Below are 22,119 nucleotides of genomic sequence, written 5' to 3'. Positions count from 1 at the left end.
GACACAGGTGGCCGCTCTCCTCCGAGATGGAAGGTGATCACCTGACCCCAAGGATGACATGGTGCCTCAACTCTCTACCCAGGGTTTAGCTTCCAAGAGCCAACATATTTCTTTTCTTATCTTTTTTCATCTTCACCCAAGGATATTTTTCCATTGCTTTTCAGAGAGAGAGAGAGGAAGGGAGGGAGGGGAAGAGAGAGACATTGATGTGAGAAAAACACATCAATTGGGTGCCTCCTGCATGTGCCCTCACCAGGGCTAAGGCCAGGGAGGGGCCTGCAACCCAGGTACATGCCCTTGACCAAAATCCAACAGGGGAACCTTTGGTTGAAAGGCCAGCACTGTATCCACTGACACAATCTGGCCAGGGCCAGGACTCCATTTTAAAAATTTATTTATTTACTAAGATTTATTAATATTTTATTGTTAAAAGTCACAGATTATTTTCTTCGCCTCATTGATCCCCTCCAGGCCGCACCCACCACCTGCCAGGGCTCCATGTGTAAATGATGGAAACTCTCCCCTGTGAGAGGCTGGGAAACAGGGCTTGTGCACACGACCAGCAGGGAAGTGGAGGGAAATGTGTGCTTTCGGGAGGCAGCTGTGTGCTTGTGAGAGTGGCAGCAGGTTAGAGACGGAGGCTGCGGCCACAGCGTCCAGCCCAGCCTCTCCTGCCTCCTCACAGGCATATGTTAGAGTTTTGTGGACGATCTGATTGTGGAAAACAACAAGGAGAATCTTTCACCTTCAAAATAAAAGCATCATTCAATGCAAATTCTTATTCCCAAACCCCAGAAAGCAACAAGGACCAAGGCGGGTGAAGGGGAATGAGAGGAAGCCCCATCCACATGCCTCTGGGGGAGCACCTCTGGGTCCTCATCAAAACCCCGAGGAAGGAGGACTCTCAATCCTGGAAGCTGCCCCCAAAGGAATGGGGTCAGGGTGACGGGTCTCAGGAAAGGAGGGAGGAAGACGAGTCAGGATGGGACCCCTTGTGGCCAGCATCCTTGAGTCCTTTCCCATCTGGGGTCGCCCCTAGGATGACAAGGTCAGGCATGCAGCCCAGGGTCACAGCTGCACCTTATATGCAGACTCCATGCAAATGGGGCTCTCCTCCTGCTCATAGAAGGGGGCCCTTGCCTGGCATGTTGGGGAGACACCCAGAACCCAAGTGCCTGAGACAGGACCCCAGCAGTGCGACCATGGACTGGGTGCCAAGCTGCGTTTTCCTCCTGATCGTTTCTCAAGGTCATTCTCAGGAGTGGGGAGCGCTGAGACCTGTGCCTGTGCCTGTGTGTGCTTCCATGTGATTCTAAGTCCCCCTGTGTCTCTGTGTTTGCAGGTGTCCAGTGTGAGGTGCAGCTGGTGGAGTCTGGGGGAGGCCTGGTGCAGCCTGGGGGGTCTCTGAGACTCTCCTGTGCAGCCTCTGGATTCACATTCAGTAACTTCTACATGAACTGGGTCCGCCAGGCTCCAGGGAAGAGGCTGGAGTGGGTTGCATACCAGTACATTAGTAGTGATGGTAGAAGTTACATAAACTACGCCGACTCTGTGAAGGGCCGCTTCACCATCTCCAGAGACAATGCCAAGAACATGTTGTACCTGCAAATGAACAGCCTGAGAACCGAGGACACAGCCCTGTATTACTGTGCAAGAGACACAGTGAGGGGAAGTCAGTGTGAGCCCAGACACTAACCTCCCTGAGTAGACAGCAGGGCTGGGCTGCAGGAGGATCTGTGACCACCAGGGGGCGAGCAGGGTCTTTGAACACAAGGACCAACCCAGCAGCAGGTGCAGTTGGAAGGTTGGGCAGTTTCCTGTGTGGTTTCCTCCTCATGTCACAGTTTCCCTCAGGGAACCTCTGGGTCCTGGTTCTGAACTTACCTCTGAGGACTCTGAGGGAGAAAGTCTGTTGTAAACAGAAACAACTTCCTCACATGGACAAACCGCAGAGTCTTTGCAGGCACTCCTGTGCCAAGTACCAGGTAATGATCAAATCTTCTGACCCAGGTCACCTAGATCCAACGAGAGGCTCTTCTGACTCCACAGTGCAGCTCAGCCCCACACAGCTCAGGGCCAAGCCAGCCAGCAGGACAGGACCGTGAGGGACAGCGGGCACTGTGAATGCCGCATCCATTAGGGGGTAGGGTTCAAGGCCTAGAGAAGGGGCTGACGCATAAATGAATACACTAGACAAGAAATATAAATTTAGAAAGCCTGGGGGAGCCATGGGGAGACCTTACTCTATAGCGGAGAGGCTCCCTGAAACCCCGGACCCATCACCTTTTATTTACTTGTACACACATTAGCCCTTTAGGAGTGCACACAGGCATATCCATGGTAAAGTTTGGTAAACAGTAAAGGATTATCAGGTTAGGGGTTTGCCTTCAGGCATTCGGCCCAAAGCAGGGCAATATTATGCTGATTTTCAGCCCTTACTGTATATCAAAGTCCAATAGCTTTCCAGTGGACTTCTTGTATAATTATGCTAACTACTTGTTGGTCTTCGCCTCCAGCATGGCACCCGTTATGTGACGCCAAAACTAGAGAAGAAGGACCCCAGGTGTTCAAGGTCATTGACTTGTCATCATACTCACAGCACTGAGAGTAGCTGACACCAGGCAGAGGCAGCTGACCCCCAGCAGCTCGGTCCAGATGTCCAAGACGACCACCAATACCCACACCACGGGGCATGGGATGTGTATTATGCACGTAGCTGAACTCTCTGGAAGCACAGGAAAGGCCCTTCAGGAAGGCAGAGCTGCTTTGATGGAGCCAGGAAAGAGAACTCACTCAGGGATTTTATTTGTTGAGGGGATGGGGGAGGGGGATTCTGCTTCCAGGGGTTGTGTGGCTTCAACCTCTCAGTGACCAATGAAGAGGAGACCAATATTTCGGGTCAGATTCCCGTGGGGGGCACATGGAGAAGAGGCAGGAATGAGCCATACGTGGGCAGCAGTCAAATGTAAATAATATAATGTCTGGCTACCTATTGCCCTTCACAATGTTAATAAATGGCCACATATGAAGTAAAGGGTCAGTACTGTGTGCCACAACCATGTCTACAGAAAATGGGTGGAAAACTATTACACGTAAGACGATGTTGTGGGTGAGGATGATCATGGTGGTGATGATGACAATGACCATGGACTGAGACAGGGGTCCTGATCCAATGGAATGAAGGCTCCTCACACAGCCACACCGTCACCTTGGCACCTGCAGTGAGGGGTGTCCAACTTTCCCTGTAGGTGTTGTGAGATTTCATAAATGGGACCCCAAAGAATGAGGCAGCTTGGGTGATTCAGGTGAGGCCATGTGAATAATGACCCCACAGGTGTCTGAGTGCTAATCCTATTGGCCTGGGAAGGTGTCACCTTTGAGAACAGAGACACTGTGAGAATGTGCATGTAGGAAACAGGGGTCCCCTTCCCACCAGTGTGCAGTGACAGGTTCCTTATTTCTCTTGATCCCTGCCTGTGTGACCTTTAACGCTTCTACTTCAATCAACTCCTGCTCACCATTATTCAGGTATTTCCTACGATGATACGAGCTGTCTCTATGATGCCTTGCACTACCTTCTGGGCCTTCACTGGAGAAGACTTTAAACCCACATGTCCAGTAGCTCTTTGTCCATGAACATCAGGCACCTTTCTATCATGGGACTCAAATCAAGTCCAGCGGCCTCCCCTCACCCAAGTCCATAGCCACGTCCAGATTTATGGGTAGTTTCCCAGCAGCCCTCCCCTCTGCTACCAGAACCAGCTCCAGTTCCTGTGGCTGCTGTAGCCAATCCACATGGACAGTGGAAGCCCAGCATTTTCTAGGGAGTTCTTTGTAAAATCACTCAAAACAGGTCCCATCAAAGAAAATAGTGATGAATTGATCATAAATAAAATAAACATTTTCCCCACCAAGTATTCCATCAAGTAAATTTAATGACAAGCTTAGCAAGAGAATATCTCTTAAATCCTGTGCCTGATGGGGAATGTGTGCATTGCACATTAAGGGTGTGGTATGTTGTGGGGAGAGCCCCACACCCTCTGACCACAGTGAGCATCCTCATGGACAGGGCAGAGGGAGGCTGGGATGAGGGATTCCTGACAGGGTTGAAGTGTCCTTTCCTGTGAGAAAATGTTTGCTAGGAATTCTCCAATTCCCCTCCCTCTGAACCCCAACATCACTGATAACACTAGACTGAGAAATCAGGTCACTTAACAGGCTGCCATATCACTTCAACATATGAAAGATTCTCAGTGGTGCACAGGCATAATCACTGCTTTTATTTCTAATCTTTTCTCCAGGTTAAATCATGATTATCTCTGCTGGGATTAGATCTGCTGTGATTATCTCTGCTGTGCAACATGCAATGGGCTGGCATAAGGGAAGAGTTTCGCAGTGAGTTATAACACAATAAAAAGGTTCCAACATCAAGAATCAAGGGTCTCCCTTTTCCTGTGCTTTGGTAGTAGTTACTCAGATCAAAGTGAATACAGACCACAGATCCTCTACTTATAAGGGAAAGGCTGACCCACATGCAAATTTCCATTCAAGCTCCAGGGTACATCCTCCCCTGGGCTGGGCAGGCTCACAGCTCTCTCCTCACTCAGGGCTGAGGTTTCTGGAAGGCAGAGCTGTGGTCTAGAAGAAGATGAGACTGCTGGGTCTTCTCCTCTGCCTGCTGACAGCCCCCCAAGGTGAGGGTCTCAGGGGTCAGGCAGGGGTCATGGGACGGCAGTGACTGCAGGTGACTGACAGGACTGATGCTCCTTGTCCCCAGGTGTCCTGTCCCAGGTGCAGCTGCAGGAGTCGGGCCCAGGACTGGTGAAGCCCTCACAGACACTCTCTCTCACCTGCACTGTGTCTGGATTCTCTCTGACAAGCTATGGTGTACACTGGATCCGCCAGGCTCTAGGGAAGGGGCTGGAGTGGGTCGGGATTTTTTGGAGTGGTGGAAGTACAGACTATAACCCAACACTGAAATCCCGCCTCAGCATCACCAGGGACACGTCCAAGAGCCAAGTTTACTTAACACTGAACAGCCTGAGAGCCGAGGACACGGCCATGTATTACTGTGCTAGACACACAGTGAGGGGAAGTCAGTGTGAGCCCAGACACTAACCTCCCTGAGGAGACAGCAGGGCTGGGCTGCAGGGGGCGCTCAGGACACCAGGGGGCGCTCAGGACCCACAGCACAGAGAGCAGCCCCAGGAGCAGGGGCAGAGGGAGGTGGAGGTAAGGGCCTTCCTGTTGGGCACAGGGATTTCCTCTCAAGCTACAGCTGCCTCCAGGGAGGGCTCCTGCTCTTTCTCTGAGGCTCTAATTTCCTGCTTTCTCACTGCAGACCCCAGAGGAGGAGGGAACACTGCTGCTGGCAGATGACATATGGGCAGTGACGGGGACTCTCCTCACAATATGATACCGTACATTCTAAACCTGAAAGACTCGACCAAAAAACTACTAGATTTAAGAAACTAATTTAGAAATGTAGCAGGATAGGAAATTAACAGCCAAAAATCTATGGAAGTTTTTACAACAATAACGAATTCTCAGAAAGGGAAACCAGACCAACAATCCCATTTACCATTGCATCAAAAACATTATGATGCTTAAGAATAAACTTAGCCAAGCAGGTAAAAGACTTGTACCTAGAAAAACACAGGATGTTGAATAAATAGATAGAGGAAGACTTAAACAAGTGAAAAAGGATACTGTGATCATGGATTAGTAGAATTAACACCATAAAAACGTCCATATTACCCAGAGCACTCTACAGATTCAATGTAATCACTATTAAAATAGCAACAGCATATTTCACAGATCTACAACAAATACTCCACAAATTTATATGGAAACAAAAAAGATCCCAAGTATCCACAGCCATCTTGAGAAAGAAGAATAACGGTGGAGGGATCACAATAGCAGATATCGAATTATACTCCAAAGCCATAGTAATCAAAACAGCCTGGCACTGGCACTAGAACAGGTATATACATCCATGGAAGAGAACAGAGAACCCAGAAATCTACCCAAGCCATTACGCTCAATTAATATTTGACAAAGGAGGCAAGAGCATACAATGGAGTCAAAACAGTCCTTCAATAAATATTGTTGGGAAAATTGGACAGATAAATGACAAAAAAATGAAACAATACACGAACATACACCATACACAGGATTAAACTCAAAATGGTTAAAAACTTAAATGTAAGTAGGGAAACCATAGAAATCCTAGAAGAAGCCATAGGCAGCAATAACTCAGACATCTCTCATAGCAATGTGTTTGCAGGTACATCTCCCAGGACAAAGGAAACTAAAGAGAAAATAAACAAATGGGGATACATCAGAATAAAAAGTGTCTGCACATTAAAGAAACCATCCACAAATTAAAAGGGGGCCCACAGTATGGGAGAACATATTTGGCAAGGACACATGTGATGAAGGGTTAATATCCAAAATGTATAAGAAACCCATACAACTTAACCAAAGGATGACAAACAATCAACTTTAAAAATGGGCAAAGGACCTAAATACACATTTCTCCAAAGGGAACATACAGATGGCCAAGAGCCATAGGAAAAATTCTCAGAGTCACTGACCAACAGAGAGATGCAAATTAAAGGACAATGAGGTATCAGCTCACACCTGTCAGAATGGCTACCATCACAAAACAGCCCAAGTGCCCATGAGTAGATGAGTGGATGAAAAGCTGTGGTATATTTATGCCATGGAATACTATGCAGCAGTAAAAGAAAAGGATCTCTTACCCTTTGGGACAGCATGGAGGGACCTGGAGAGTATCATGCTAAGTGAAATAAGCCAGTCCCAGAAAGACAAGTATCACATGATCTCACCCATATGTGGAACCTAATGAACAAAATAAACTGATGAAGAGAATGGATCCAGAGACCTGGAAGCATGGAGCAGACTGGGGAATCTCAGAGGGAAGTCGTGGTAGGGTGGGTGGGTGGGAGGAGGTCAACCAACAAACTCTTAAGCATAGAGGCTTAATCCAGGGACACAGACAATAGGATGTTGAAGGCCTGGGGCACCCGGGGCAGGCTAGAAGGTGTCAATGGGGGATGAAAGGAGACATGAGTAATACCTTAAACTATAAAGGTATAATTTAAAGAAAAAAGAATTAGGACTGGGACCCTCAGACACCCACTGAACATGGTCCCTGTTTCACCCATCTTCTCTCAGGTGGGGTCAAGATCTCAGCTATGAAATACTCTGTCTCATGAATATGCAAAAGAGAGGAGGCAGAGGAGGTTAAATATGGGTAAGTCTGTGCCCTGAGGGCATCACCCACAGTCTCACCCTCCCCTACAGAAGTGCTCCCAGCACAGCCCTCACCATGGACTGGAGCTGGAGAACCCTCCTCCTGGTGGCCATGGCGACAGGTAAGGGGCTCCCATCCTGGTTAAGGAGGGTCCCGTGAGAGTCCAGGGGGATTCCACTCACTCCTGTCTCCTCCCACAGGTGTCCACTCCCAGGTGCAGCTGGTGCAGTCTGGGGCTGAGGTGAGGAAGCCTGGGGCCTCCGTGAAGGTTTCCTGCAAGGCTTCTGGATACACCTTCACCGACTACTACATGCACTGGGTGCGACAGGCCCCAGGACAGGGGCTTGAGTGGGTGGGGAGGGTTTACCCTGGAAATGGAAACACAAACTACGCACAGAAGTTCCAAGGCAGAGTCTCCATGACCGGAGACAAGTCCAAGAGCACAGCCTACATGGAGCTCAGCAGCCTGAGAGCCGAGGACACGGCCGTGTATTACTGTGCGAGACACACAGTGAGGGGAAGTCAGTGTGAGCCCAGACACTAACCTCCCTGAGTAGTCAGCAGCGCTGGACTGCAGGGAGCGTCCTTGACACCAGGGGGCGCTCAGGACCAACACAGTGCCCAGATCAGGAGCAGGTGGAGAGTTGAGCAAAGATACCATTTCCTGCTCTGTCTTAAAATAGTTTTGATCTGAGGCTCAGCCACAGAGCTCACAGGAAGCCCTGTCCTAGGTCTAGTTTTAGGGATTATGTTTGTGAACAAAAAGGGGGCTCTGTTCTATGGATGAAAGGTGCCACATGCTAACCTGACAAGCTCAGGGGAGGCCTGCATGGCGGTTGTACAAACTCAGAGACCTCACATAACCACAGAAGATGGTCTGAAAATTAAATATTTAACTACAAACAGGTTATGGTGGGTAGTCATGTCCTAGGCCGATATTTTTCCTGACAAAGATCAACTTATCTTTCCTGAGCACATTTGTATTTTTGCCTCTAAGATAATATACCTGTGAGATGACTGGGTAACTAGTAACTTTCCTTTTTTTAACCCGGACCCCTCAGGGCACAACAAATGGCACCAGGACATTCCCTCATTGTGATTGTTATCAACTTTATCTTCAACTGCTAATTATCTTAAATTATATCTTATCCATCTCTGTAAAAGAAGCACATGTCCATCATCTCACTTTTTACCCTATCCCAGAGGTCTCCCCGCTTTGCTTTCTCCACCTCCTTAATCTATCACCAATGAATTTCATGTTACCCCTCTACATCCCTTCCTTTGATTGCAATGTGTAAATACAGATGTAACCCGCCAATCTCCTGAGCATTATCTCAATTCATTGAGGTTCTGCTTCCCGGCCTATGTCCACAGTTTGGCTCAAATAAACTTTCAAAATTCTTCACAGGTCTAAGTGTTTTTTTACGTTAACAGTTCTTTCTTTTTCACGACTGCATAGTGTTCCATGGTGTAGATGTACCACGGTTATCCAATCATCTGCTAATGGGCACTAAGGCTGTTCCAAAGCTTAGCTGTTTTAAATTACACTGCTATGACCATAGGGGTGCATACATTCTTTCTGATGAGTGTTTTGGGTTTCTTAGGATGTATTCCTAGAAGTGGGATCACTGGGTCAAATGGGAGTTCCATTTTCAATTTTTAGATGGAACTCCATATTGTTTACCATAATGGCTGCCCCAGTCTGCATTGCTAATGGACCAACTAAACTGATGAACAAAAGTAGACCCAGAGCCGTAGAAGCATGAACAGACCATGGAACCTCAGAGGAAAGGCAGGGGAGGTGGGGTTGGCAGAGATGAACCAATGAACTTGTCTGCATATATGCCTCACCAGGGGACACAGACAATGGGGTGGTGAGGGCCTGGGGAGGGAATAGGAGCGAGCAGGAAGAGGATAATGGGGAGAAAGTGGGGACCTATGTAATACTTCAACAATAAAGATTAGAAAAGAGAGAGAGAGAGAGAGAGAGAGAGAGAGAGAGCGCACCTCCTGTTCACTATCCGGGCATCCAGTCCCGCCTAGCTCTCTCCCACCTCCATGTCACTCCTCACCTTCCCTCCTTCGCTTCAAATGCACAAACAGGGCTGCAAATGGTTATTCTCCAGAGCATTGGAGGTCTTGCTCCCCCACAGTTGTCATCCGTTTGGCCCCAATAAAATCTTATCAAATATTCTCTACATGTTAGGACATTTCTTACATCAAATATTGTCTTTTCTTCATTTACAACACACGTTCATACACGTTTTTTCTCTGTGTGCAGAGGGAGGTTCACACAATTATTAAACACCTGCCACTGTTACAGAATTTACCAGGGGACCAGAAATACACAGGAGTGCCCGGAGATACAGGAAAACCCATTCATTTCCAGATGCACCAGTACCGTGACTCAGGGAGCCTGTGTCCAAACCCTGAGCAAGCCCATATGGAGGAGGAAGCTTTCTCTTTATACCCTTTGGTTTCTTTGTCCCCCAAACATGGATCAGACTTCCGGACTTTTTGGGGGTTTTGCAAAAAGCCCCGTGTGCTGGGATGGGGGCTATGTGACCACCCACAGGCCTGGCCTGGCGCCAGCACTGATAACCCCTCTGGGGGTTGTGTATGGTTCATGGTTTATGGCCTCTGTGACGTGGGAGTGTTTAGTAAACAGGTCTTGCAAGACCAGATAATTAAGGAAGGAGCAGTGACTGGACTCCAGGCTAACAGGAATGTGCATTAGGACTACTGATTAACTCGGTACAGAGTCAGGCTGCGGGTCTCCTACATTCTTTCACAAATGCCTTATTTTCCTCATCACGACCCCCACAGGATGAATTCTAAGGAGTTCGCACCCTTTGGTGTGGGCACTGGTGCTCCAGCCACTGAGCCACAGCAGCCAGGCTCCATGTGTAAATGATGGAAACTCTCCCCTGTGAGAGGCTGGGAAACAGGGCTTGTGCACACGCACAGCAGGGAAGTGGAGGGAAATGTGTGCTTTGGGGAGGCAGCTGTGTGCTTGTGAGAGTGGCAGCAGGTTAGAGACGGAGGCTGTGGCCACAGCGTCCAGCTCAGCCTCTCCTGCCTCGTCACTTGAATATGGTGGAGGTTTTTCGGGGCAGGAATGCACTGCTGGGGAACCGGCTAGACTTGTAGGACATAGTAATCCTGCTCTGTTAACGGTGAAGGTTTATTCTGATTAAAGAAGCACGTTCTAGCCTGGCTGGCAGCCCCAGGGGGGACCTGGGACTCACCTGGAAGCGCAGCCCTTCCTCCCACTGGGAGCTGCCTGTTATCCTGGAGAGATGACCAACTTTGCAGCAGGAACAGAGCAGCAGCCCCATGAAGGTCCCAGCCCTCTGCTCCCCGTCAACGGCCCCTCGCCATACCCTGAGGCTCCTTCCACGTAATCTTCATCCTTTCACTCAATATAAGCAGCTGCTTATGGGGGCTGCAGAGCAGGTTTTTGTGGATGACCTGCTGCTCTCCCATATTGCCCACAGCATTGGAATGAATGTCGACGTGTGATTCAACCCCGCCTCTGCTCGATTGGCTCAGGGACTGACCAGGCAGCACGGACCATGTACTGTCCGATTACATGTTGGTGTGTGTAAGATGTGATGGGGGAACACAACAAGGAGAGTCTTTCAGTCTCAAAATAAAAGCATCATCCAATGCAAATTCTTATTCCCAAACCACAGAAAGCAACATGGCCCACGGCGGGTGAAGGGGAGCGAGAGGAAGCCCCATCCCAGCTCCTCTGGGAGAGCACCCCTGGGTCCTCATCAAAACCCCGAGGAAGAAGGACTCTCAGTCCTGTAAGCTGCCACAAAAGGAATTGGGTCAGGGTGACGGGTCTCAGGAAAGGAGGGAGGGAGGCGGGTCAGGAAGGGACCCCCTGTGGCCAGCATCCTTGAGTCCTTTCCCATCTGGGGTTGCCCCTAGGATAACAAGGTCAGGCATGCAGCCCAGGGTCACAGCTGCACTTTATATGCAGACTCCATGCAAATGGGGCTCTCCTCCTGCTCATAAAAGGGGGCCCTTGCCAGGCATGTTGGGGAGACACCCAGAACCCAAGCTCTTGAGACAGGACCCCAGAGGCTCCACCATGGACTTGGTGCCAAGCTGCGTTTTCCTCCTGATTATTTCTCAAGGTCACTCTCAGGAGTGGGGAGCGCTGAGACCTGTGACTGTGCCTGTTTGTGCTTCCATGTGATTCTAAGTCCCCCTTGTGTCTCTGTGTTTGCAGGTGTCCAGTGTGAGGTGCAGCTGGTGGAGTCTGGGGGAGGCCTGGTGCAGCCTGGGGGGTCTCTGAGACTCTCCTGTGCAGCCTCTGGATTCACCTTCAGTAACTTCTACATGAACTGGGTCCGCCAGGCTCCAGGAAAGGGGCTGGAGTGGGTGTCATACATTAGTGGTCCTAGTGGTAGTACAATATACTACGCCGACTCTGTGAAGGGCCGCTTCACCATCTCCAGGGATAACGCCAAGAGCACGCTGTACCTGCAAATGAGCAGGCTGAAAGCCGAGGACACGGCCATGTATTACTGTGCGAGAGACACAGTGAGGGGAAGTCAGTGTGAGCCCAGACACTAACCTCCCTGAGGAGACAGCAGGGCTGGGAGCAGGGAGGGCCCTGGACACTAGGGGGCGCGCAGGGCCCACAACACAGAGAGCAGCCCCAGGAACAGGGCAGAGGGAGGTGGGAGGGATGTGCCTTCCTGTTGGGCTCAGGGATTTCCTCTCAAGCTCTCAGCTGCCTCCAGGGAAGGCTCTTCCTTCTCATGTTCTCACTGCAGACAACAGTGAAGAAGGGCATTGAGTTTACAGGTGACAAATTCACAATGACGGGGACTCTCCTTCACCAAGTCTCCTTCACAAATTCTAAAAGTGGCTTTTTTCACTCTTTTCAATGTTTCGGTGATGAGTGTGAACTCCGCAGCTGGGTCGCTGGGATTGGGCTGTGTACACAGCTCTGCATCCCTCCCACTCAGGGGGCACAGCTCTCTCAGTGTCTGACTCTCCATGTGCTTTCCCCCTCCTGGTTCCTGGGAGATCACAGGCCCTCCCTCTGCTGAAAGGCCTGAGCACACTTAAGGCTCAGGGACCTCACCCATCCTCTCTGGGTCTACATTGATCCCCAGAAGAGCTGTCAGCTCAGTGCACCAAACACAGGGACCCCCACATCCATCTACATGAGGGGCCCTGCTGTCCATCAGGAAGCGGTGCTAACCCCACAGCAGGGACAGGTGACCCTGAGGGCTGGAATGTGCATCATCCAACTCCTCCTCCACCTTCCCTCCTGGAGCCAAGGTTTTCTAGCTGCACTGTGGTTGGGATGTTAATCGTGATCATGTTGGAAGCCTTGGAGCATCCGTGGGACCCTCTGTGTCCATACCATCCTCTTACTATTTCCTCAAGAAACACAGAGTCACACAGACACATAGTCACACACACACACAGAGACACACATAGTCACACACACACAAACACATACACAGTCACACAATCGTTTCTGGAAAAGACATGCATTCACACATGAGCAGTGGTACAAATCCATTCATTTCTTTACACACTGTATTTTAGGAATTCTATGTAATAAAACAAGGTTATATTTAATTTTATTGGACGCCATATGAAATAAATATGTGGTCTGCAAGCAACTATTATTTCACCACTGACCACAACCTGTGAAGATAAACAGTTCTATTTCTCAGTCCACTTAGTTGGAGCTCAAATAAGGACTTTAATCCAAACTTCGCTAGATTGCTATAAAATTTTAAATATAATTGAAGTAATAGTGAAAACCTTCCACCAAATAAAAGCCAAGGACCAATGAACTCAAGGGTGAATTCTATCAGAATTTCAAATAAGAATTGATAACATTCTATTAACCCTTCTTGGACTCTTCCAAGAATTAAGGAAAGAGACAACACTTCCAAACAGATTTATTGAGGTGACCATCACATTCATATCAAAGTCAAGTAAAAACATACAAAAATGACAGGTCAATATCCCTGATGAAATTACATGCAAAAACACTCAAAAATATCATAGGAAACTAAACTGCACACTGAAAGGGTCATTTACCACGATCAAGTGGGATACTGTCCAAGCATGCAAGGATGGTTCAACATATGTAAACCAGTAACTGTGCTACATCTCATCCACAGAATGAAGGATAAAGTATACAGTCATATAAACAGATACAGAATAAAGCCTTTAAATTTGAGAATCACTAAGGAATTAAAATTCTTAGCAGACTAGGTGTAGAAGTGATGAATCTCAATATGCTAAAGGCCACATTTGCAAAGCCAACAAGTGACATCACGCCCAACAGAGAAAATTTCAAAGCTTTTCTTCTTACATCAGGACCAAGACAAGGGCTCCCCTGTGACTACTTCTATTTGTCAAAACTAGAAGTCCTTTTCAGTATAATTAGGCAAGAAAAGGAAATTTCAAAAGTCCAAATCAGAAAGAAATGAGTTAAAATGTTCCTCCTTATCTGTAAGCAGATGACAGGATCTTGTACATAGAAAACCCTAAAAACCGTATGAGAAGCTCATAGAACTAAAATCCAGGAAAGATGTAAGATACAAAACCAACACACAAATGGCTGGTGCCCCTGCTCCCTCTCAACAGAGTGTCTTCATGGCTCCAGAAAACATGGGGGCTGTTTCAGAGGAAACTGAGGGAAGGAAACGTGAACTGGCTACACAACAAAGAGATGACAACCTAATGAAACAAGAACCCGGGACATGTGTGTCCTCGGTCTTGGTTAATCCCCCATCATGTTCCCAGGGAGCTCTCCCCGCAATGTGGCACTGGGTCAGGTGCGGGTTCCAGTTGATCCCCATCATGTGGGGACAGTGGTCAGGAGGGTCACATGCAGACATGAGCTCTCCAATAACAAGATTTTATCACCTAAACTTAATTATTCCTAAATCATTTCTGACATCTTCCCCTCAACACAGCTGGTCATGAAAGAGGTTCTTCTATGTCCCATGCATGGAACTGGGTCTACAACAGACTCTAGAGAATGAACACCACAAAGGAGGCCGTGCAGCTGCTACACGTCCAGCACCAAACTGCCCTTAAGGAATAGGACCCGGAGCTCTGTCTGTGTCTCTCTAGTTCCTGCTTCTGGTTCCCAGGGTCCCTCACAGACGCTCCTCTCTCCCCAACACTCTGTCCACTGGCTCTAGGCTCACACTCTGGTCTTAGTTTGTCCTCTGATCACTTTGTAAGGGAAACAGTGTAAGATGGGATGTCTGGTCTCCTGAACATGAACCCCTGCAACAAATGAGGACGTTAAGTGCTAAAGGAAAATTGAGTAGCTTTCAGGGTTGAATTCTAAACTAACTGAATATACTAACTAGTAAAATATATATTAAAACAAGTAAATGACAAGGTTGTAAGTTTGATTCCCAGTCTTGGCAGATATGGGAGGCAAATAATAAATATGTTCCCCGCCATTAATGTTTCTCTCTTTCTCACCATCTTTCTCTGTTCTATATTTCTATCTCACATCAATGTTTCTCTCTCTCTCTCTCTCTCAATTTCTATAGCTCTCTCTCCTTTCCATTTATCTAAAAATCAATGAAAATATCCTTAAGTAAAGATAAAGAAAACAATCTCTATATCTATCGGATATCTATATCTACAAATACATCTATACTTAAGCTATACATATATCTAAATCACTATCTATATCTTATCTATATCTATATCTATATCTATATCTATATCTTTATCTATATCTATATCCATGGGAGCAGAGGCACATCGATGTTATCCCTAAGGAGTCACTGATTGTGCCCACAACCTACTTCCTGACCACCTCCTGCAGCATAGCCCCTGGTGTGGAAGAAGATGCTCTTGGGCACGGTTACCAGGACCCAAGGACGGCCTGGTTCTCTGAGGGCACAGTCAGCACCTCCTTCCAGGAGAAGCCGCAGAGACCGGGACCTCCCTCACCTCTAGCCCTTTGTATGTGCAGACACCTCCCCTATGCAAATGCCCACACGGCCACCAGACACACACAGTTGGCGTCCACTTAAATGCAGGGCCTCCTCACCCTGGAGAATACTTTCTGGGGGACGAGGACCTCACCTGCAAGACATGACTCCCCTGTGGCTCTTCCTCTTCCTGCTGTCAGCTCCCAGATGTGAGTGACTCAGGGCTTAGACGTGAGGAGATGGGGACCCTGCATCTGATCCCAGGACTCACTGTGTTCTCTCTGTCGCAGGTGTCCTATCCGAGGTGCAACTGCAGGAGTCGGGCCCAGGAATGGTGAAGCCCTCCCAGACCCTCTCCCTCACCTGCTCTGTCTCTGGATTCTCCATCACATCTACTGGTTACAGCTGGAACTGGATCCGCCAGCCCCCAGGGAAGGGGCTGGAGTGGATGGGAAGCATAGATTATGATGGAGACACTTACTACAGCCCCTCCCTCAAGAGCCGAACCACCATCTCCAGAGACACGTCCAAGAACCAGTTCTCCCTGCAGCTGAGCTCCGTGACCACTGAGGACACGGCCATGTATTACTGTGCGAGAGACACAGTGAGGGGAAGTCAGTGTGAGCCCAGACACTAACCTCCCTGAGGAGACAGCAGAGCTGGGCTGCAGGGGGCGCCCAGTCATAAGGGAGCGCTCAGGGTCCCTGAACACAAGGACCCTCCCAGCAGCAGGTGCAGTTGGAGGTCTGGGCTGCTTCCTGTGTGGTTTCCTCCTCATGTCAGTTTCCCTCAGGGAACCTCTGGGTCCTGACTCTTCGCTGACGTCTGAGTCTCTGAGTGAGAAAAGTCCGTTGTGAAGAGAGACAACTTTCTCATGGGAACAGAAGGTAGAGAGTCTCTTTCATACACACGTGTGCCATAATGAGTTCTGACATCAAATCTTCTGACCCACGTCACCTGAATCTGACAAGAGGCTCAAAGGTCTCAACACTGCAGCTCACCTGCATGCTGGACCGTGGGCAACACATGTGTGTGACCCCAAAGCTACAGAAGAGGGACCCACGGGGTGACAGCCCTAGTCTTGTCGTCATGCTCACAGCACCTAGAGTAGTGGACACCATGCAGAAGCAGAGGCACAACAGCTGGTGCAGATGTTCATGACGCCCTCAGCCAAGGGGACGTGGGGTGTTTATTCTGCTTCTGATTGACATCCCTGAGAAGCACAGGAAAGACCCCTCAGCAGGTCAGCCCTGCTGGATGGAGACTGGAAAGGAGACGGCGCCGGGCCTTTATGTTGGCGAGGTGGTGGGGAGAGAAAGGACTTCTGCTTCCAGGGACTAGTGTGGTTTCAGTCTCCCAATGACTTCTAAAGAGAACACTATGGCCCTCCTCCCTCGCCCTGCGCACTGCTTTCCCTTTGGGTCCGGTGGTCCCAGGCCCAGGTGAGCAGCTGCAGGAACCACCACCTCCAAGGCCCTGCCACCAGTGGGGGAGTCCCCACCGCCTCGCCACTGCCCTTCCCTCTGGGTCCTCATGTTGCCAGGGGCCAGAGCAGGAGGAAGAGCTTCAAGGGGCCTCAGTTCTCCCTCCAGCGACTGTAAGGCTGAGTTGGCAGCGGGGAGAAGGGACTGAGCAACAGAAGGCAGAGCTACTGGGAGAGCACCAGCACCCCAGCACCCAGGTCCAGAGTGCATGTGCACGAGGCGGGCCTGGCTGGTGCAGCAGCTGGTGCTCCTGGACCTGGGGGACCTGGGGGACCAGGGAGACCTGGGGGACCTGGGGGACCTGGGAGACCTGGGGGATCTGGGGGACCTGGGGACCTGGGGCACCTGGAGGCCTGGACTCCTGCACCCTCCTCCTCGGGCCTCTTGCTCAGTCCCTTCTCTCCGCTGCCAACTCAGCCTGACAGTCGCTGGAGGGAGAACTGAGGCCCCTTGAAGCTCTTCCTCCTGCTCTGGCCCCTGGCAACGTGAGGACCCAGAGGGGAGGGCAGCGGCGAGGCGGTGGGGGCTCCCCCGCTGGTGGCACGGCCTTGGAGGTGGTGGTTCCTCGACCTCTGCACCCTCTCCCTTGTGCCACTGCTGCTCCTCCCCAGCCTGGAGGTAGGGAGAGGAGGCGGTGCCTCAGGGTCTCAGTGCTTGGGAGGCTTGAGGTTTGCCATGACAGGGTGACTGGGGGTCTCATGCCCCGGGTCGCTCTGCCCTGAGAGCACAGCGCTGGTGGGTTCAGAGCTGGGCCTCCAGGGAGGAGAAAGTAGAACAGAAACCCTGTGAGGACTTGGCCGCGAGGCCGCAAGTGCTGAGGAGGGTCTGTGAACGCAGTGAGGGAGCAGCGTCCCCACTCAGCACAGAGGGAGCTTGGAGATGGAAGGACAGGGTTTGGGGTTCCCACCAGGTGACCTGGCTGTCCCAGAGGCATGTTCTTTGCGGGCGGTAACTGGGGTCCCCCAGAGCTCCTGAGAGCGGTGGGCGCACAGGCTGGTGGGTGCTGGATCCGCACGCTGTCCCCTGGGGGTCCCTGAGCGCGTCCTGTGGGAGACACTGGGGCCGCGCAGGGTGGAAGCGAAAAGACATGGTTCCGTCCAAGAGTCCAGCAGAACTCAGAGCGCCTCCTCCAGGTCTCACCGAGGCTGTGGGCACAGACACTGGCGCAGTGGTCACTCAGAGGAGGGAGGCCCAGAGCGGAGAGGGAACCACTGTGGAGACCAAGAAAAGGCTGGGGAAGGCGAGGGCAGGGAGGCTGTGTCTCCCCTCTGCCTCCCCCCTGAGATGCGCCGCCCCCACCACCACCCCCTCCCCAGGAAGGCCTCTGAGAAAACCCCTTTCCCAGCAGCGCTGCCGGGGTCGCATGTTCCAGGAACCCCGCTTGGAAGCCTGTGGGTAGAAAGGTGAACTCCATGCCCTGCGAGCCCTCCTGTGTCTCCATCCCCTGTCCCTGCGGAGGCGGAGCCCTGGGAGGGCGGCCCTCCAGGCCCTGGGGCAGCTCCTGTGCACCCCCTCTTTCTCAGCCAGACTTTCCAAGCCCCTGGGCGCCCTGGAGCCAGAGGCAGTGCCTGGAGGGCCTTCTGCACACAATGGTGGCCAAGAACAGGCCTCAGGGCCCGACCCCGACCCACTGATGACTGTGCAGCGTAGGCATCCAGAGGGCAGTGAGGGGGGAGGGTGAACGTGGTCAGTATTTCGGGGACCACAGGCAGCGGCCTCGCCAAGGACTATGGTGCACTTGAGACTCTCAGACCATCAGGTGCTTCCTGCGGGAGGGACCATTCAGGGCCTCTCGCTGGTGGTGGGGGGAGAGCCCTGACGCCTCCTTCCATGTGTCCCCGAAGGCAAGGAGGCTGAGAGGGCCCCGTGCAGAGCCATCTGTTACCTGCCCTGAAGGATTCCAGCCAGTCTTCAGGATGAAGATCCAGAAAGAAGGGAAATGCAAGTTCAGTCCAGACCAGCTGTGCGATCTCCACACCGTGAAGATGGACTTGAGGAGGGTTGTCGCTCATCAAGAAACTTGAGAAAAGACTGACTGCTTGGCCCGTTGAAAGAGAACAATTCTTGTCCCAAAGTGTCCAAACCCCCAGGTCTCCCTGAAGTGTGTACATTTCGGAAAGCACTGGTCAGTGTCTGTATTCTGGGTGTTAATTTGAAGTTCCCAGAACTTTGAGGTCCGTCAGAAACTCGTCCTTCCTTGAGCTCTGGGATCAGAGGGCCTTTTTCATCTCTCTCCGCCTCACTCACCGGACAGGGAAGGCTGGCAGCTTGGAGGAGCCTCAGTTGGTGCTCCAGGAGCAGTGCAGGAACTCGACTGGATTTTGCAAAAACAGGAGAACCAGAGGCATTGCTTGGATGCTCTTTTACGTCAGTACCATTCTACACTGGCTGACTCTCTAACACATTTGAAGACAAGCTCGATGAAAGATTTTGGTCTGAAGTGTATCAATTATGTTTACCTTTTGTGAAGTGAACGAGTTGAATTTGTATTCCACCATTTAGTAGAATGTACGAAAGAGCTAATGAGGTGTTTATCACCCTCTATAGAACCAGATCAGATGGATTATTGCTTTGTAACCTCTCTTCTTGTTTAATTTGATATGTCATCAGAATTGGAGGAAAATATTTTGTAATAAATAACTTTTTCATCAAAAAAAAAAAAAAGAAAACAGTGATTTCTTATGTGATTTCCCATCTGTGGGGCAGATGGAGAAGAGGCAGCAATGAGCCATCAGTTGTTAGAAGTCAAATGAAAAAGAAAATGGACTATGGCCCCCAATTTTACATACAATCATACACAATGAGCAAAAATTGATGGGAAAAAAGGTCCTTATATCTCTACTTAAAACCACATCTAAAGAAATTGAGAAGAATAATTATAAGTTTGCAAATAATGGTGATGATGATGTTGACCATGATGGTGGTGGTGAAGGTGATGGTGGTGATGGTGATGGTGGTGGTGATGATAGAACTGGAAAGGAATCTTGGTCCAATGTCTTGGTGGGAATCTGTCCTTTCCCACCAATCTGTCATTTGCTTTTTCAAAGGCCTGTGTCACTGACAGTTGGGCCATTGGGGTCTCAATCCCTGATGGCATGTGAAGAGGAGGCGCCAGCTTTGTTTACTTATAAGAAGTCATTGTGTGTGGACAACCACCATGTCCATAGAAAATGAGAAGAAGGATTATAAGTAAGCACATTGTGGTGATGATGATGATGTTCACGGTGTTTGCAATGAAGATGATGGACTGAGACAGGAGCCCTGGTCTAATGGAATGAAGGCTCCTCATACAGACACACCGTCACCTTGGCTCCTCCAGTGAGGAATGTCCACTCTTCCAGTGAGTGTGGAGAGATTTCATAAATGGGACCCCAATAAATTATGCAACTTGGGTGTTTCATGGTGAGACCATGTGGTTACTCAACCCAAAGGTGTCCAAGTGAAAATACCTTGGACCTGGGAAGGGATCACCTTCTAGAACAGAGACCCTGTGAGAATGTGCATGTAGGAAACAGGGGTCCCCTTCCCAACAGTTTGCACTGACAGGTTTCTTATTTCTCTTGATCCCTGCCTGCATGATCTTTAATGTTTCTACTTCAATTAACTCCTGCTCATCATTATTCAGGTATTTCCTAAGGTGATGCGAGCTTTCTCCATGAATCCCTGCACTTCCTTCTGGGCCTTCACTGGAGGAGGCTTTAAACCCACATGTCCAGTAACTCTCTGTCCATGAACATCAGGCACATTTCTGTCATGTGACTCAAATCAAGTCCAGCTTCCTCCCCTCACCCAGTTCCACAATCACGTCCAGATTTATGGGTAGTTACCCAGCAGCAGGCCCCTCTGGTCCCAGAACCTGCTCCAGTTCCTGTGGCTGCTGTAGCCAATCCACATGGACAGTGGAGGCTCAGCATTTTCTGGGAAGGTCTTGTAAAATCACCCAAAACAGCACCCATCAAAGAAAATAGTGATGTTGAACCTTTAATAAAATAAATACATTTTCCCCACCAAATATTCCATCAAGTAAATTTAATGACAAGCTTAGCAAGAGAATAATTTTCCGAATCCTGTGCCTGATGGAGAATGTGTACATTGCACATTAAGGGTGTGGTATGTTGTGGGGAGAGCCCGGCACCCTCTGACCACAGTGAGCATCCTCAGGGACCGGGCAGAGGGAGGCTGGGATGAGGATTCCTGACAGGGTTGAAGTTCCCTTTCCTGTGAGAAAATGTTTGCTAGGAATTCAACAATTCCCCTCCCTCTGAACCCCAACATCACTGATAACACTAGACTGAGAAATCAGGTCACTTAACAGGCTGCCATATCATTTAAAATATAAGAGATTCTCAATGGTGCACATGCATAATCACTGCTTTTATTTCTAATCTGTTCTCCAGGCTAAAACATGATTATCTCTTGAAGAGATTAGCTCAGGGTTTCTGCACTATGCAGTGGGCTTGCATAACGGAAGAGTTTTCACAGTGTATTTTCCTACGTAATAAGAGCTTAATATGCTAAGTGTCTGGTCCACTGGTCAGCTGTTCAATCAAGCAATGAAAGCATAATATGCTAATGATTTCCTAGGGCTGCTCAACTTCTCACAATGACATGCAATGACCACCAGGGGGCAGACGCTCCAACCGGTAGGTTAGCTAGCTGCTGGGGTGCGGCCAGTGAGGACTGTGCAAGATAATCCAGACATGCCCTGGAGCCCTCCCGCAGTACCTCCTGGCCTGCCAACCTCCCACATCTCTCCCCTGCTAGATCATGCACTGGTGGGGTTTCTGGGCCTGGCATGTGCCCTCTCATAATCTGTGATCCCTCGGGGGTTGTCGAACTGCGGGTTTTGGCTCAATCCTGCAAGCCAGGTCAAGGGACCCCACTGGTGCACGGATCAGTGCCCTGGGCCTTTAGAACCACAATAAAAGGTTACCAACATCAAGAATCAAGGGTCTCCCTTGTTCTTGTGCTTTGGTAGTAGTTACTCAGGTCAAAGTGAATACAGACCACAGATCCTCTACTTATAAGGGAAAGGCTGCCCCACATGCAAATTTCCATTCAAGCTCCAGGGTACATCCTCCCCTGGGCTGGGCAGGCTCACAGCTCTCTCCTCACTCAGGGCTGAGGTCTCTGGAAGGCAGAGCTGTGGTCTAGAAGAAGATGAGACTGCTGGGTCTTCTCCTGTGCCTGCTGACAGCCCCCCAAGGTGAGGGTCTCAGGAGTCAGGCAGGGGTCATGGGGTGGCTGTGACTGCAGGTGATTGACAGGGACTGATGCTTTTTGTCCACAGTTGTGCTGTCCCAGGTGCAGCTGCAGGAGTCGGGCCCAGGACTGGTGAAGCCCTCACAGACCCTCTCCCTCACCTGCACTGTGTCTGGATTCTCTCTGACAAGCTCTGGTGTAC

The sequence above is a fragment of the Plecotus auritus genome (genome assembly GCF_963455305.1).
Source record: "Plecotus auritus genome assembly, chromosome: 1".
NCBI lineage: Eukaryota > Metazoa > Chordata > Mammalia > Chiroptera > Vespertilionidae > Plecotus > Plecotus auritus.
Note: the sequence above shows the minus strand (reverse complement) of the source record.